This window comes from Podarcis vaucheri (genome assembly GCF_965113315.1).
Source record: "Podarcis vaucheri genome assembly, chromosome: 1".
In the NCBI taxonomy this organism is placed as follows: domain Eukaryota; kingdom Metazoa; phylum Chordata; class Lepidosauria; order Squamata; family Lacertidae; genus Podarcis; species Podarcis vaucheri.
Window position 1 is genome coordinate 80,179,931 of NC_138759.1, and position 17,499 is coordinate 80,197,429.

At 45.0% G+C, this 17,499-nt stretch overlaps 1 protein-coding gene and 1 long non-coding RNA gene across 3 annotated transcripts in view; both read left to right on the forward strand.

Moving 5' to 3' along the window:
- The first annotated feature begins 5,949 nt into the window (after positions 1–5,949).
- Positions 5,950–8,667, forward strand: LOC309532108. The gene is made up of 2 exons (XR_014219599.1): positions 5,950–7,622; positions 7,718–8,667. It is a non-coding gene; the product is annotated as an uncharacterized lncRNA (long non-coding RNA).
- Positions 8,668–13,593: 4,926 nt separating this feature from the next.
- Positions 13,594–17,499, forward strand: part of HRAS (HRas proto-oncogene, GTPase) — a 48,619-nt gene continuing 44,713 nt past the window's right edge. The window contains exon 1 of one of the 2 annotated variants that reach the window (XM_082192500.1): positions 13,594–14,521. The gene's annotated coding sequence lies outside the window, so the exon portion shown is untranslated. Of the gene's footprint in view, positions 14,522–15,872; positions 16,020–17,499 lie in introns of those variants that run through there. The other variant, XM_082192501.1, reaches the window with a different exon arrangement.

Here is a 17,499-nt window from a genome sequence, read left to right on the forward strand (position 1 = left end):
TGTACAAAAATGTAATACAGAAATTGACCGTGAAACCGCTACTCACAGCCTTAAAGGAGAAGAAATCTCTGAGTAAAATCACATTTTATGTTGGAACAACTCTTTCAGAGTGCTCACAAACACAAGCATGAAGATATGCTTTCTTTTTCCTGCTCTTTTTCTCTGTGCATGTTCATGCAGCCTATTAAAGAAACAGCTGTAACTTGCTAGCACAGCATCCCAGAAGAGTCATTTAGACTCTGAATTATTGCCACTGTGTAATACCACAGGGAGGTGTTTTCCAAGGGAATGCAGAAGCCTGTAAGATCTGTAGACAGTAAAGCTGTAAGATGATAAAGCAAATTCCCTCTGGAGCTGCAATAGAGGACAAATTATGTCACGCTCAGATGACTGAATAAGACAGGCATGGCCTGAGAAAGCTAAAGAGCCGGTTCTTAATTTCTGAAAACAATAAGATGGCGAAAGAAGATAGTGACTTGAAAATAAGGGTGTGTTTGTGTGTATATACAGTATAGCATGATTAACCAACCCAGACCCTGCAACCATCATCTGAGGCCCTTTGTGTGCCTCCTCTGTGAGAAGTCCAGAGGTTATCAACACAAGAATGGGCCTTTTCTGTGGTGGCTCCCCACTTTCCCCATGTATGCTTGCCTGGCACCTTTATTGCATATCTCTAGATAGCCTGAAACACACAGCATTGCTGAGGGTGAATGGTTAAATGCTCTGTCATGTATTCTGTGGAATGAGTGCAATATTAGGTTAATAGATGCAGTGGGACTTGCACAACACCATTGTAAAATCCTCCCTAACATTACATGGATACCAAGTCTGAAATTCATATATACGTCTTACTTTATGGGAATCCAGCAGCCTCAGTCTCCTTCCATAATATATCATTTAGCAGGATACAGAGCAAGCGTGATGCATTTAATTCTCTTTGTGATAATATAAGCTAGTCCACAAATCCCTCTGCCAGTAAGCTGTGATGATTAAAGAGCTTACTGCGGGGAAACTATAGCTAATACTTTCTTTTCTTAAATAAAAAAAGTGTTACTAATGAGTGCTAGGAAATTACTCAGTGTTAGTGCCTCAGCATCAGATGAACATCTTAGTCATACGTTTTATAAGGGGCAGCAATCCAATCATTACCTGAATTGACAAAGTTCCTTTTCGTGTCAAGGAGTTTTGCTGATCAGGAGAAATTCAAAAAACATGGTTTAGAGTGTAATGGCTGCTGTGATGCATTACCTATTGCTGATCTCTTCCTTACTCACAGGAAAGAGCCTCTGTCATCATGGTCTGGATGGGAGGTAGGGCAGGGCTGGGGAACCTCAAGCCTGATGGCTGAATGTGGCCCTTTGGGCCTCTCTCTGACCCTCAAATCTTTTTCCTCAGGTCACATACTCCACTGCCCTGCTTTACATTCAGACATGAAGCTCATTGCGTGACCTTAGGCCAGTTGCTGTCTCTCACCTTAACCTACCTCAAAGTGTTGTTGTGGGGCTTGCATGAGAAGAGTGTATGCTACTTTGAGCTCCTTGGAGAAAAAGGTGGGATATAAATGCAATAAATAAATAAGGGCATTTTTGTGCTACAGTGCAACAAAAGTGGGAGATCTCCCCCAGACAAAGGGAAGGGGGTTTGTTGTGGGGAAGGGGGATTTGGCAAGAGACGTGAACATAGACAGGGATGGGGAGCATAGGCAACGGAGTTGAAGGCCATTAAATGGAAGAGATGCAGAGGATCTGTTAGTTTTCTATGCAGAACTCACATATATACAGGATAAGCACTATAACAACATTTGTGATTGGTGGGAAACATTTTAGAGGGTTCAGATGTGTTACATAATGTGAAGTAGTCTTATAGTTAACTTGTTCCTGCCTACAAACAGTGTTTGCCCAGGACTGTGTATAGCTTTCAACACAAATCCAAGTTACACAGTTCTGCATTGCACCCAGCCTGCACTGCAATGAGTTGCTGTTGTTTCATCACAGTGAGTGGATTCTACGTTCACAAACAGAACATCACGCAGGATTTTCCCATGCCACATCACACCTGCTCATGAATAATTTTTTTCCTAACTTCTGATTAAGCCTAAATTATTTCCAGAAGTTGGGGAAATTATTAATTGCTTGCTGTGGAGATGTGTGCTAAGAGCTCTGCACTTTACCCGTCCTTGTCTCTTGTTGGTAACTAGCCTTTTAGCTTGATCCCTATCTCTGGTGCATCCTGGCAAGGGCTCTTATTGACACAAACTTGGCTTGCTAGATGATGCAAAGCTCCAGTCTCAGCTTTACTCACCATAGCAACCTATACCTTATGATCAACATTATTCTGTTTCATGAGCTGGGTTGCCATGGCAAAGTCCTTGTATCATATTGCAAGGTGATTATAAAAGGAAGCACTTTGCTTTTCCTATGATATATATATGACAAAATGATCAATTTTGATATCTGCAGCAGATCAGCTTTTGAGCTGCTTTGAAGAGTTGCTAAAAGTTTTCTTGGTAAAGTAGCCACAGGTAACATATCACACACCAAGTGGATACGTGAAAAGAAAAGGCTGGAGAGGCTGAGAGCATTTTCACACATAACAAGGAGCATTAATTCAGCTTCTTCACTCTGTACATTATGACACTTGTAGACATAGTTCAGTGGGGAGGCGACACGGGCACAGACAGCTAAATTAATGGATATGCTTTTAACTTCACTGGTGAAAATAGTGTTAAGTGTTAGGGATCTGTCCCATGGAGAACCCACAGAAGGGCTGCTGGGGAATCTGATAGAGTCATGGTGATGCTAGGACCCAATCAGAAAATCAAATTAGAATTTGTCATAGACCCTGCACATGCTCAAAGCAGGGCCACTTGAACAAGTCAGATGGGGAACAGGAAACCTGAGCAAATCAACAAACATTTTCACAATGGTAGTGGTTGTTACTCCTGTTGTGTGTCATTCACAGTTCTGTAGAGAAGCATGTTGATCTGTGGTTGAAATACTCTGGAAGGAGTTTGTGTTCAACATGAAGTTGTTTTTATAACAGGGTAATGGCCTTGAAATAAGCTATTGAGCTTTGATTATTTATTTATTATTACATTTATATTTATATTCCATTTACCTTTGCTCCAAGGAGTTCAAGGTGATGTTCATGATTCTATTCCTCCCCATTTTGTCCCCACAACAGCCCTGTGAGGTAAGTTAGACTGAGAGATAGGTGACTGGCCCAACATCACTCAGTGAGTTTCACGGCTGAATTTTGAAAATGATCCTTCATTAGGTTTATCAATCTGAAAGTCTTAAATTTGGTTTTAGAAAAACCGGTGGGGATCAGACGGGAATGCTTTATATAATGTATATAAATGGCTGGTAATTAGAACTAAAAGTAACTCTTGCTCCAATGATTTGGCTTCTAATGAAAGTTCAGACTTGCTGGTCTGTCCTAGCAACCTTGTTTGTGGTGTGTGTGCTTATAACCCTTAAAATTAGTTGACTCACACTATCTGTGTGTGTTACCATAACCAGACAATGTGAGATGTACTTATTTATTTGAATCCTTTTTGCAGTCAACGCCAATAGATCAACCAAGAGCCAGACTTGGGACATTTCTCTTTCCTCTAGAATACGTTGATATTCCTCTGTCCTATTCATCATCTTCTTCTTTGTCAAACATGACTAGCTAAAATAGCTATGTGTTGATGTCATTTTCCAATTGCCCTGGAGAAGTTGTGTATGGCAACCTAAATGCTCACAATAAATGGCTAGGACAAGGCTGGACTGGAATAAGAGCAAAGTGGTATGACATACATGCATATGCTTGTGAAGAAACACCACCCTTGGCATTGCTCAGCAGAAATTTACAGCAGCATCTCTCTAAGAAAGCTCTTTGGGAAGCTGTTGTACCATTGTGACTGATTTCTAAGATAAGGTAAAGGTAAAGGTACCCCTGCCCGTATGGGCCAGTCGTGTCCAACTCTAGGGTTGTGCGCTCATCTCACTTAAGAGGCCGGGAGCCAGCGCTGTCCAAAGACACTTCCGGGCCACGTGGCCAGCGTGATGAAGCTGCTCTGGCGAGCCAGCACCAGCGCAGCAGACGGAAACATAGCTAAGCCTGGCAGCACAGCTTACTCTATGGTATTAACCCCTTCATGCATGAATAAGACTTCAGCATGTTGGTTATATGAGGCTGGTTATCTCACAGGCATGACCCACGCTTTCTTAGCCATACTCCTGCCCTCTACGATATGGGTATAATAGTGATAGATTTTATCTGCATTGATATTAGTATAGTAAGTTTTAAAATGTTTACAATAAAGAATAAACATTTGGGTGTGGAAAGACCTTGAATGGGAAAAGTCATGGACTATTGTCTTTGCTGCTTCCTCTTCTGGGGAGGTGGCGGAGGTTCTATACTATTCCCCAATCACAGCGACACTAAAATCCTGGATTCCAAGACTGCTTTTTTATGGGGCAGCAATTCTGCACCTAGAAAGATCATCATAAAAAGCTTCAAAACAAATAAAGACAATGTGGTCTACTGGTGTTTCACTCTAGCATCCGTCTTGTTTAATTGACTAGATCTGCTTTCTTAAATGTCGATCACTGCTCTGACTTAATTAATTGGTTAAAAGACTGAAAGCGGTAAGCAGACTGGTGTATCCCGAGACTAATGAGAGTAGTGCATGCACATTTTGTCTCGTATGTTGGGTTCCTCAAGTGCTAGAGAACTCCTCTTTCTTTTTTTTAGTGAAAGCTGGGAATCTAGGGATTATGGTTTATCTAAGCATGTGTGCAGACACTGACCTCCACCCGCAGATGCCCATGTGAAATGATTTAAACATTTATCATGTGCTATAAAAATTATATGCATGAAAGTCAAAAAGAATTTGATTTATTTGTTAAGGGCCAATTCACTTTGACCTTATTATTTTTGTTAGATTCCTTAGGGACAGTTCTGAAAACACTCTGCTTGGTTTCAGAGTGAAAAGCATGTGTCCCATCTGTGAAACATTATGGATAAATGCTGCAGGACTGTAAAAGTATATCCTTCAGCAGAGGTGTGTGTTTGTATTTTGTGGGTGGGTGTGGGTGTTTAAATCAAAACAGAATAAGGATTCCTCTGGACTATTACTATTTTTCAAGAGGGATTCAAGCACATACCAGAACTTTAGGTTTATGTAGTTAAAGTGGACTAAAGAGTTCTGTCACCCTAATGCATCAAATTTTCTTTAAAAAATAATCTGGCTTCTTGCAGTTTGTAAAGTGATGGGGAGATGCATTGAAAAGTGTGGGATGTCTAATGAGAAAACATGTAAGCACTCTGCAGGCATATCAGAGTGAATGCAGGATGAATCCTCATTGTAGTATAATGCATTTGCAAGCAAATCTGAACAAATGCTCAGTAAAGACCGGTTACTGTATAATATGCCGTATTTTTCGCCCTATAAGATGCACTTTTCCCCCTCCAAAAATGAAGGGGAAATGTGTGTGCGTCTTATGGGGCGAATGCAGGATTTCGCTGAAGCCTGGAGAGCGAGGGGGGTCGATGCGCACCGACCCCTCTCGCTCTCCAGGCTTCAGGAAGCTATCCGCTAGCCGTGGGAGACCCAGCTCTCCCAGGGCTAGCAGAGAGCTTGCCTGCACCCAGAAGCTTGGGGCGGCTGAGCTCCGCACGCCCCAAGCTACGGGATTAGCGCTGCGCCCCGCTAGCCATGGGAGAGCCGCACGGCTCTCCCACGGCTAGCGGAGAGCTTGCCAGCACCCAGAAGCTTGGGGCGCGCTGAACTCCGCATGCCCCAAGCTTCGGGCTTAGCGCAGCGCACCTGGGGGGGAAAAATATTTTTTCCCCTTTATTTCCCCCCCAAAAAACTGGGTGCATCCTATGGGCCGGTGCGTCCTATGGGGCGAAAAATACGGTAACCTCCATGTAAGCTTTGTGCAAGCAAGTCAGGATGAATGCTCAAGAAGCAGGGCATACAGAGTGGCCTTAAAATAATTCTGTGCAAACTTGATTCAAATTTTGTATCCAGACACCTAAATTCTGTAACCTGTACAAATTATGCAAACTATCAATATTTGCATGGGCTTCCTATATTTAGATAATTAACAGTGCCTGTTCAGAAAATGCAAATCCCATTGATTACAATGTGGCTTATTCCCAGATAAGTGTTTAATAGTATTACAGCCCAAGTTGCAGTCATATGCAAACTTATCTGAACATAAGTCTCATTGAACTCAATAGGATTTACTGCTGAGAAGTTATACACAGGATTGCACAGTAATTTTGTTAGCTTTTTGTCAAAACAAGAAAGTAAAATCTGTTCCCCAGTCCTGCCCCAGCTGCTGAGATTTTGCCAGGCATCCCTCACAAACTTTCATGCCAATCTTCCCAGCCCAGAGGGTTGGAAACACACTTTGAATGAATGATGAAAGACAAGGAAAGAAAACCTGAGTTTCTCTGTGACGCAACCAATGCCAAATCTCATGCTTCTACGGTTATTATGCAGGATTGTGAGATATCTTTTAGTAAAGTGCTTGGATTGCAAGCTCCTAGGTTGCAGTCCTATGTATAATTACCCGGGAGTGAGCCCCATTAAACACAATGGGACTTGCTTCTGAATAGCCTTTACACTATATGAGAGCAGGGAATATCTCCTTTAAAGATACATGGATGGTGTTGAACCAATACAGCCCTGATCTGTGCCAAGGACTTCAAACAGCACTGTAGTATAGTGACTGAGGATGTCAGCGGTGAAGGGGTCCAGTTCAAAACCTGCTTCAGGCCACAAATTCCTTAGGTGGATTTAGCCAAGCCACTATGTTTTAATTTCAGTTCCTTGCTGCATCTGCAATAGAGGATAACAAGTGGAACTTAGTGAAAAAATATTCATGGATGAAGGGTTGGAATTGACCTGGTGGAAGCACATCCTCTGCAAATAACCAGCCATCCTTTACATTGCAGTCCGCCCTCATAAAGTGAAAGGGCCCTTGAGAAGGAATTGGGCTCAGAAGATGCAGTTCACTCCACAGTTTGAAATTAGGAAGATGTGTTATTCTGTGGCAGCCCATCACTCCCTCAAGCTCAATATGGTCTTCCCCAAGGGTAAGGGACCCTTTTCCAGACCAAGGACCACATTCTCTACAAGGTAACCCAACAGCAGCTGGAAGCAAAAGCAAATGGGGCAAGAAGCAAACGTGGACAAGAGTAGCAGATTTGCCACTTAGGTTTGTACTGTCGGCTTCTTTCCAGAAATTTCTACACACAGAGCCTCTCTCTCTAAGACGTCTTATCAGCTCAAGGACAGATTCCAGCCAGGCTGAAGCACTTGAGGAGGGTGTGGAGCAGGACCAGTGAGGATGTGACTGGATGAAGGGGCGTGGCCTAGAGGGAGTCCTTGGGGCCGGGCAGAGATGGACCCTTGTGTGGATAGCCTTATGTGAAGATACAAGGAATGGAACCTGGAATTGTTTACATGTGAATCATGTGATGTACTACTGAGCCACTCCCCTGCCCTACACAGGTTTAGAGCCTAAGCTCCACTCCTAGCCTGCTGAGAGCCTGAAAAACACTCTGTTGCCAGCGTTTGGAAGGAGCATGTGGGCACATACGCTTTACCAGTATGGGAGGTAATGCTTGTCTGTGTCAAGAATTTCTGAGCTAATACATATGGAGCAAATCTCAGTTGGTACTGACATGCTAAATATTGTTATTTTTATTATAGTAGACATGGCAAGTATGAGGTCTGCAGGGTGGCAACATGAGAACGGGCCTTCTCTGCAGTGGCTGTGGCATGCTCTCCCCAGGGAAGTTCACCTGGCACCTTCATTATATAACATTAATCGCCAGGCAAAAACGTTCCTTTTTAACCAGGCCTTAGGTTGATTTGATTGACATCCTATGCCCTTTTTAAATGTGGGTTTTTTGGGGGGTGGGGTTTTGATTATGTATTTTGTGGTTTTATATTTTGATTTTATTCTGTGAACCCCCTGAGACCTCTGAATATAGGGTAATATATAAATTCAGTCAATCAATCAATTTGACTGACATATTAAGGTTAAGTTGGCAGTTAACCAGATTCACTGCACAGTAGTCATGCATAACTGGTACACTTCAAATTAGTTCTGTTCCTGTGATAGCTTCAGGAGGAAAAATGAACAGAGAATCATTTCTAGAGGATATTCTCACAATAAACAGGGGGAAACAGGTGTGTGCCCTTAAAAAATAAACAAACCGAAACCCCCAAACACTACTTTCATTAAAAGCTAGTGTGGGATGTATTATTACTAGAGCCGTCAAGTACAACATTTTCCTGTTGGCAAGAATGGACACACAAGGGAATGTGGCTCCAGACAGGGAGGACTTCCTGTCAAACCTGCTCTGGAGCTTCTTCCCCCTGTGTGTGACCAGGTAGATGGGCATGACCCTAGTTGTGCAGATAAAAGAGCTGGCCATGCAACCATCTCTCTCTTGGACTCTTACTCTCTTACTCTTGGACTCTCCTGATTCTTAGCTAGTGCATGGCTCAGCCTTCACAAAGGATGGAGCTCACAGGCAGAAAGTCTGAGATACATAGCTCAGACTTCTTTTCACTGTAACCACAAGATAAAGCCTGCCTTCAGATTACTGCTGTGAACTGAATGTAAGTAAAATTTTATTCTTACTTTTAAAGAAGACTGTGTTGTGTTGTTATTATTTTAAGAGGGAAATAAAGGGGATGTGGGTGGTGCTGTGGTCTAAACCACAGAGCCTAGGGCTTGCTGATCAGAAGGTTGGCGGTTCGAATCCCTGCAACAGGGTGAGCTCCCATTGCTCGGTCCCTGTTCCTGCCAACCTAGCAGTTCAAAAGCACATCAAAGTGCAAGTAGATAAATAGGTACCGCTCCGGCGGGAAGGTAAACGGTGTTTCCGTGTACTGCTCTGGTTCGTCAGAAGCGGCTTAGTCATGGTGGCCGCATGACCTGGAAGCTGTACGCCGGCTCCCTCGGCCAATAAAGCGAGGTGAGCGCCGCAGCCCCAGAGTTGTCCGCGACTGAACCTAATGGTCAGGGGTCCCTTTACCTTTACCTAAGAAATCATCAACTTGCTTCCAATAAGTTGCAATGGGAATGTGCTTTGCTGTTTACTCACTAGCATGAGTGAGGAGGGATAATATCAAAACAATATATCCTCTTCTACCTTCCTTACAATCCCACAACTAGATGAAGTAAAGTACTATTTACCCTGATATATCTGTTCCACACAAAAAATAACACTACTTTTAGAATCACAGAGCTTCACAAATTGCTGGTTCAGGGCCAAATGCTTTTTAAGGGAAATTTTTGTTTGCATGATTGAGCCTTGAATAGTCACTAGGAAAGGGTCTGATGCTGTCTACTACATCAGACTCTCTGGGACTGTTTTCAAATTAGTATTAGCAGTAGTAGTCATATTTCATATTACATAGTACAGTGGTACCTCGGATTACAGACGCTTCAGGTTACAGACTCCGCTAACCCAGAAATCATACCTTGGGTTAAGAACTTTGCTTCAGGATGAGAACAGAAATCATGCAGCAGCGGTGCGGCAGCAGCGGGAGGCCCCATTAGCTAAAGTGGTACCTCAGATTAAGAACAGTTTCAGGTTAAGAACGGACCTCCAGAACAAATTAAGTTCTTAACTCGTACCATTGTATTATCTTTCTGGCAAATATACTTCTGTATATTCATGCCACCTCTCAAGAAATATATGCTCAGAATTTAGCAAAACCTGTGTGATGAGGTTTTGTAGTTTTAAGATCCCCTGATTTGTCGTCAGCATGCTTTCCTGTAATTTGGCCATATGTAATATTTTATGCGCTCCTTAGGGATGCAAAGAGAATCACTGTGAGTAGCAAGCAGGAGGGGAATCCGCTCAAGCAAGCAAATCCTGCAACCTCCCTCTCTGATTAGCAGGGCTTAGGGGAGCCCCAAAGTGACTGAAGCAAACAGTCCCTACTACACTAGCTAATAAAAGAGTTTGTAAAATTATATAGAGCTGAGTCTAGTGTATATTGTGAAGCTTCAGGAGTTCATTTCATAAACTGTTCCTAAATCTTTCTTATGTAGCCCTAGGAGTGTTTGTCACAGATTAAACAGCTGTTACCTCACTTGTGATTGTATTTTCACTAGGCTGAACTCTTGCCGATTATGAGCCCCATAAGGTTTGGTTAAAGTCATTAGTTCTCTTTTGTGATTCTGTTTCACCCAATCTGGTATCTAGCAATCTGTGCCTTTGTAAATATGACTGTTGCCTTAACATCTTAGACCCAGCTTTCAGAAAACAAAGCAAGTTTCTAGCTCTCATGGTTGCAAACCTATATAGGAAATCATGATGTGTCTGCCAAAAGTGCCATTGTTCATTGACGTATTGCATGGCTATCATTTTCTATAGCCTCTAGCAATGTTCCTCTACCCAAGCATCCTTGCTGTTCATCAGTTCTTTCCTTTGTAAACTACAGTAGTGCTTCAAAAAACCCAACCAACCAACAAAAACAAAGATAAAAAATGTTTAAGCATAAGTTCTACAAATCAAGCAAGTTTAGGCAAATCCAGATAATTTGCACAAAGTGGATTAATTTGCATAGGTTATTACATGTTCCCTTGGCATAGAAGGAACAAAACCTCAAGTATGAAACCCTTACTTCCAGCCTGTAATAATTGGAATAGCCTGCAGTGTAATACTGAGGCATGATTAACAGATTATTGTACTACATCATATAATAATTACATGAAATGTGTCATATAAAAGTATAACCTACTTTAACGTAAGAGGTTCATGGAACTCAATAAACCTTATCATGCAATAAAGTGAAGCAGGCTGGTTTGACTTTATTTCATTTGCATATATACAAAGGAACGTGGCTACCAACCATGAGCAACAGTGGCAGACTATGGACAGACACCTTCATTTAATTATTTTATTGGGTGCTCTTGATGTGACTATTCATTTATATTTTGTGTGAGGATCTGTTCCATCAGTGGGTGGGAGGAAGGGTGAATTTACAGGGTGTTCCTGTTTGTACAAGACTTGAAAAAGAAACATTTTTTGAAGGCTGCAGTTTACAGAAAGGCTGCTGTTTCCCTTTCTCCCAGTACTGTACATGGATGTAAATACATGGATGTAGCCAGGGGTGCAGCTGCCCTCCTAAATAAAGTAATTAAATAAAAATACTTAACTGACCAATTGTGTCGCAGATAACTTGGTTCTCCCCCCCCATTAACATAAAGCCTGCCCCCCATAAATCCTGGCTATGTCGATGCTCCAGTCTCCATCTTTCTATAGCACTGTGCAGATATTTTATTTGTACACAGGTTGTTGTTGGTGGTGGGTATGACTCTGCTAACCTTATCCCATTGGAGAGCCCAATGGCCATATGTTAGAAATCACATGTGCACAGGTCCACCCCACTGCATAGCTCTCAACATGAGTGAAGCCCATGCACATTGGTTTGAGTTGGCCCCTGTTGTAATGGAGTGTCCAATGTATAAATTTAAACATTTGTGTTTAAGGCTCTGTATGTCTTAGGCACAAAATATCTGAAAGAATGCTCTGTCACAAGAGAAGACTAGGGCCCTGCGGGACTTGACATCTTTCACCAGGCCTTTGGCCAAGGCACAGCCTCACGGAACTCTAGCCCTATGGTTGCCATTAATTTGATTTTGAATTTATTTTAGAATGAATTGATTTTAGAAAGCTGTATTACCTTTACTGTTGCTAGTCGCTCTGAGCCCGGCTGGGGAGGGCGTGATATAAATAAAATTTTATTATTTTATATTCCCTTTTAAGTGCTGAGATCAGCTAAGGGGGCAGTCTCTGTGGCAGCTCCTTGGTTATGGAATTCCTTCCCCAGAGGTGTCTGGAACCTTCATTATATAGCTTTCATCACATGCTGAAGATACGCATTTTTTTACCCTGGGCTTTGACATCTTAAATATGTGTTTCCAGGACCCACTCCATTCCTGTGACTGTAATTCATTTTAATTTGTTTTTAACATTGAATTTTAACCCACCCTGGGATCTGATGTTAAAGGGTGGGTAATAAGACAGCAACAACCTCTAATATGCTGAGGGGCCGGGGGCTAACTAGCATGTCTGCATAGGGCTTGTATGCGATTAAGAACATGTGGGAAAGGTATCGTTTTGACTTTTTGCTTCATGTGTGAAAACAAATGCAACTGGCACTAAAATTTATTAAGCTGCAAGATGGTTACAGAAGGGTTAATCACTTACACCTAACAATGGTTCTCTGGCTCTCTCCAATGGCCATACTGCCCTCTGGAACCCTGTAGCAGCTGCAGACTGCTATCTAGGTTGCTGTCTTGCAGTACATGCCACAATGGTTCAAGCGCACATGATACAACCGCATTGCTGAAACCAAGCATGCCTGAATCTGATCATTTTGTCCCATGTACACTGCAATGAGTTCCATGACGGAAGAGAACTGGGTATAATTTTACTGAAATAAATAATACCTATGCTGTATAATTTTTAAATAGTACATTGCAATTCATTATCTCTGTCCCTCAGCTGTCATAATAGTGGTCATCATTCTACCACTCAGTGTATAAAACTGAAGCCAGTTCTTGAGTTCTGACACTTTAGCTTGGCCAAAAAAACAGAACAGAGGGTAGACCTTATGCAGAACAAGAGTACAATTAGCTTTCCATGGCTCCCCCTAACTGCTATGGGACAGTGTAAAGTGTTGGCAATCTGGGCCCTGGTTGAAAGGCAGAAAAACTTGACCCACACCCTGGGCACTGTGAGTAGAGGACAACTTAAGCCTCCATCCCAATGCTAGACCACCAAATGTTAGGCTATCAACCACTTCTATGGGAAGAGAAAAAATCCGTACGTGCTATGCACATTAACTGAAGCAGAGTAAGAGCAATCATGTTGCTGAGTTCTCACGATTCCGCAGGCTTAACTATCTATCTATCTATCCATATGTACTCAACTTTAAGCTGTAGCCTGAATGCGAAGTCCATGGATGTGTAATAATGACCTTCCTCTGCTCACACTATGGCCAACTTGATGGGCATTCTGCATATGTTTGGTGAGCATATTTACATAAAGATGCTTTGAAAGAATACACCTCCCTCCGTCCTAGTTTATCGTGCTTTAATTTAACCACGCTTGAATGCTCACACTCAAGGTTATGGGAATTAATTCAGAATCTTATGTTTTCAGGAGTAGGGTGGAGGTTACGGCAAAACGAAAGCTTCTGGAGAAAAAACAAACTTAAATATTGATTACTTTTGAGAATGTCCTCTAAAGAACCATTGGAACCTGCGTTTTCATGCAGGGGAGCGTTTTAATTAATTGACCTGGACCAATATTGGGAGAACACGACGAGTTTGCGACAGACCCCTCGTTTCCTTCCTTTGTGCGACCCCCACTACGACTTTCCCCCAGGGCGGAGGCGGTCTTCCCGCGCCCTGCTCATTTCACAGCCTGGCAGCTCACGCCGTCCACCCCGGAGCAGGGAAAACAGACAACAGCTCGGGGACAGGCGCCCAATGGAAGCAGCAACGGCGGCGGCGGCAGGACGAGAAAGAGAAAAGGCGGGGGGAGCGGAGAGACAGAGCACAGCCAGGCCACGTACAGAAAGCGGGCCTTTCGGGGTGGGGGAAGCAAACGCGGAGCCTGCAGAGTGGAGACTAAGGCGGGGGGGAGCCAGGAATGGAAGGAAACGCATTGCTGAGCGGGAAAGGGAGAGAGCTGCACCCGGAAGAAAGGAGAGGAAGCTTCATTTGACTGGAGGAAGCGGAGAGCTCTAAAAATAAGCGTGGCAAAAGAAGAGGCAATTCCCCGCTCGCCGCTCGCGACGCCCGTTTCCTCTCCAAGCCCCTTCAGAGCTCGCCGCGCGCCCAGGCCAAAGCAGTAGCAGCGCGGCCGGCAGGCGGGGCCCGGGGAGAAGGGAGCGCGGGGCGTGATTGACAGGCCCCGCAGCCCACCACGAGGTCGGAGGAGCGGAGAGGCCGCGGCGGGGGGCGCCGAGGTTCAGCCCAAGCGCCTATCGGCTGCTCCGGGAGGAGGCTGTGAGTGACGAGGGGGCGGGGAGCGAGCGGAGTTTGGGCGTGTGCTGCTCGCCGCCTGGGGCTCGCCTCGCGCGCGCACACACATTGTCCAGGCTGACGACGCCGACGCCGTAGCAGCCGCCGCTCCCCGCCCTCCCGCAGCACTGAGAGCGCCTGGATGCTGGGTGCCAATGCGGGGAGGGCGCTGCAAGAAGGGGGCTCCGCCGCCGCCGCCGCCTAGGTGGAAAGTTCACCACTGCATCGGGCCAGCGGGGAACTGACTTGGAGCAGCCAGCCGCCTGCAGGCAAACGGACACAAGGATCTGTGGATCTATCCCGGGGGTCTGATCCTCCCCCCATGCAAACTTTGCATTGCTCCCCACGCTGCCTTTAAAAGAAAAAAAAGCCCCACGGACTCCCCTGAGAAAGCGCAGCTTTACTCTACTGCCTTTGCAAGGAAAGTAGCCTCGTGGTGGGGGGGACAGCAGACGGTGAGTAAAACCCCTTCCCGCCCCGATTTATTTTGCTTTTTTGTGGGTGGGCGGGAGCAGTGCATTCCCCGAGCCTTCTCCCTTGGAAAAGTAATTTGAACAGGAAAGGCAACCGAGTGCCCAGTAGTCTGTGGGGCGAGCGTCGCCCGTCTCTCCTCGCAGCCTGCTCAGGAGACGTTCCAAGCGATGGGTGTAGTTCGCAGCAGCAAGCACTGCAGTGGCTCCGGCGGCGTGTCCCAGGGAGCATGTGTAGGGACAGCGGGGAGAGCTGCTGGCTGCAGGCAGCCCGGCGTCGCAGAGCGGGGCTTTGCCGGCCAACAAAAAGGCGGGCTCGCCTGCCAGGGACGCGCTCTCTTCCTGGAACGCAGCTGAAGCTGCTGCAGCTGTAATCCGAGTTTCCAAAGTGAACGGTGAAGTCCAGCTCTGCCCTCCCCCCCCCCCCCGCTCCTCACGGTAGCATTTTAAACGCCCAAGTGTAAGAGAGTCAGTCAGGGGCATAAGTGTGTGTGTGTGTGTGTCGGGGTGGGTTGTTGACGGTAAGTTTGGGAGGCGTCCCTTGGAAAGAAGAGCCTTGAGGGAAGCGTGAGGTCATACATTCTGACAAGGAAGCAACAGTGGATGTGTGTGTGTATTGAGAAAATGGCCTCGTGTGCGTCTCTCTCTCTCTCTCTCTCACACACACACACACACACACACACAGAGAGAGAATATCAGCCTGCAATGGGGTGCGCCTGTCTCCATGTAGATGGGGAGGGCAGGGGTGACAGGGTTACCTTCGAGGGTGAGGGGTGTAGCCTCCTGTATTCTTCAGGCATGTGGTTGCACTGTATTCTTCATTCTGAGGTTTCTGACTCCTCCCCTTTGTTGTTAGTCCTTCACTTGTTACAAGCTGAACCTTTCGTAAAGATGCTTGCGTATCCATGCTTTAGGGATCCCCGCATAGAGATTTGCCGGTGCATGGTGTGGTGCTTGTGTGCAGATGAAGGGGTAACGGGGCAATACTGTCACCCCCTGTCCTAGTCTAGTAGCCACCTCATACCACAAGCTCTAAAAGCTGTGGACCTGCACATCTTGTTTGCACACAAGGAAGTAGGCTGACTATGTGGTCTCTTTCTCTCTTCGCTCCCCCTCCGCCCCAGCACAGTGTGCTTGTTGTCCTCCAGTCTGGCAGTGTTTGGGGCTAATGGAGGGTTAAGAATCACCTGCTTGCCTGCCGCCTCCCTGCCTAGGTTTGTGTGGTCTCTGCTTTCTGTAAACACTTCCTGCCAGCCAAGCAAAGGGGGATATGGGAGGGGCATTGCATCTTCCAGAAAAAAACAAAAACCGAAGCCTGCTCTGACTCTTCCTTTGCCTGCTTGTTTCCTCCTTCCAGAATCTTTTGCTCTATGGCTTGGTTTTTTTTTTTATTTTGCCAGGACTCTGAGTACCTCTGTGTTTGTTCTCACTTACTCTTCTGGCATCCATCTGCAATTTAGGGAGTGGTCGGAGATGATATGAAGTAAGTTTGTTCACAGCCGCAGATCTAGGTGGCTGCTGTTCTTTTGGCAAGTGCATAGAATAGCAGTGCCCCTGATTCCCTTGTTATAGTTTTGAAAGGCTTTAGGGGAGGAGGGTCATGGAGGCGGCAGCAGTGGGTTTTGTTTTTTGTTTTTGCATAGAACGATGAGTGCTTTATATTCTTGCCCCTTTGGGACCCCTAATCCTTCCCTTTGATCCTGTGTTGCTTTCTAGCCTGTAGTAGCCTCCTAGTATGACTGTGCACTGATTGAGGAGGGGTTAACATGGCTTCCTTCCTTGCTAGTTTATGCCACTCCCAGTGCTGCAAGCTGTCACTTGAGAATAGTTGCTGGGGGACTCTGGCTCTCTGAGTTAATGGTGGACAAAATCCCAGGAGCCTGGTGGCCCAGGATCTTAGAAATTCCATGCTGTGTGCCTAGGAATGTGACCGCCCCATTCCTCACCACCACCAAAAAAAAAAAAAAGGGGGGGAGCCCTGTGCTAAACACTGGCAGCCAGATTTTGAAATTGGCCACTGCCAAATCATTTTAAGCATGTTTCTGTCCTTGCTTGGGCTAAACAGTAATGTCAGCCTGTACTGAGCTATAGTCGGAATGAGTTTATTCCCTCTAGAAGCAGGGTGGGAGAGGTTCACATCCTGTTGTTAAAGACAAAAGTCATTCCAGACAGTGAAATCTGGCCACTGACTAAGTGTGTAGTAGCTCCCTGTGGGAGCTACTCAGAACCCACCTGTGAACTCCACCCATGGAAGCGGAAGGCACTGCTCCCTTGTGGCTTGTTGTTCTCTCTGAACACTTGACTTAATATCATTCCCATCAGTCAGGTGACCCTGTTGGTGGGGGCCTACTAATATTGGGGAATCAACAATGATTTATCATACTAAATAACAACAGTTCTAGCAGGGGGTGGAGAGAATGTAAGCTACACTAATGGTTCAAAAGCATGTGTGTCCTATTGCAGCTTCTTGTTGGAGATGGACTGATGTTGCACCCCTGTGCACTCTTCTTGGGCCAAGTGGGACTTTTGAGAAAACGTGCATCGGATTGTGTTTGAATCTAGTCTAGCACTTGTGTTCATTTGGGGGGAAAAGTCCTCTCTGCTTAGGACAGTCTTTTCTCTTGAAAATAACTGATTCATGGGGAAATGGTTGAAAATAAACAGTTCAAATCATGGCTTTCTGCTTGGTGACTGAAATAATTTAAATCACTGGCAAATCAGTAATTCCTCCTGATGCTGCCAAGTGGTGCTGGTGACAAATTGCTCAGCATCACAAAGTTAGAACTTTGCCTGGGCATAGTGGCTTATTTTAAAAGAGAGAAGCTGGCTCTCAAATCTATCTGAAAACCAAGTCCTCTGCCCTCAAAAATTTACCTCTTATTTCTAGATGATGAATACTAGCTGTAGTTTCTCAGATGTGAACCAACACCTTTCTATTCATTACTCTTTATCTGGATGTTGCT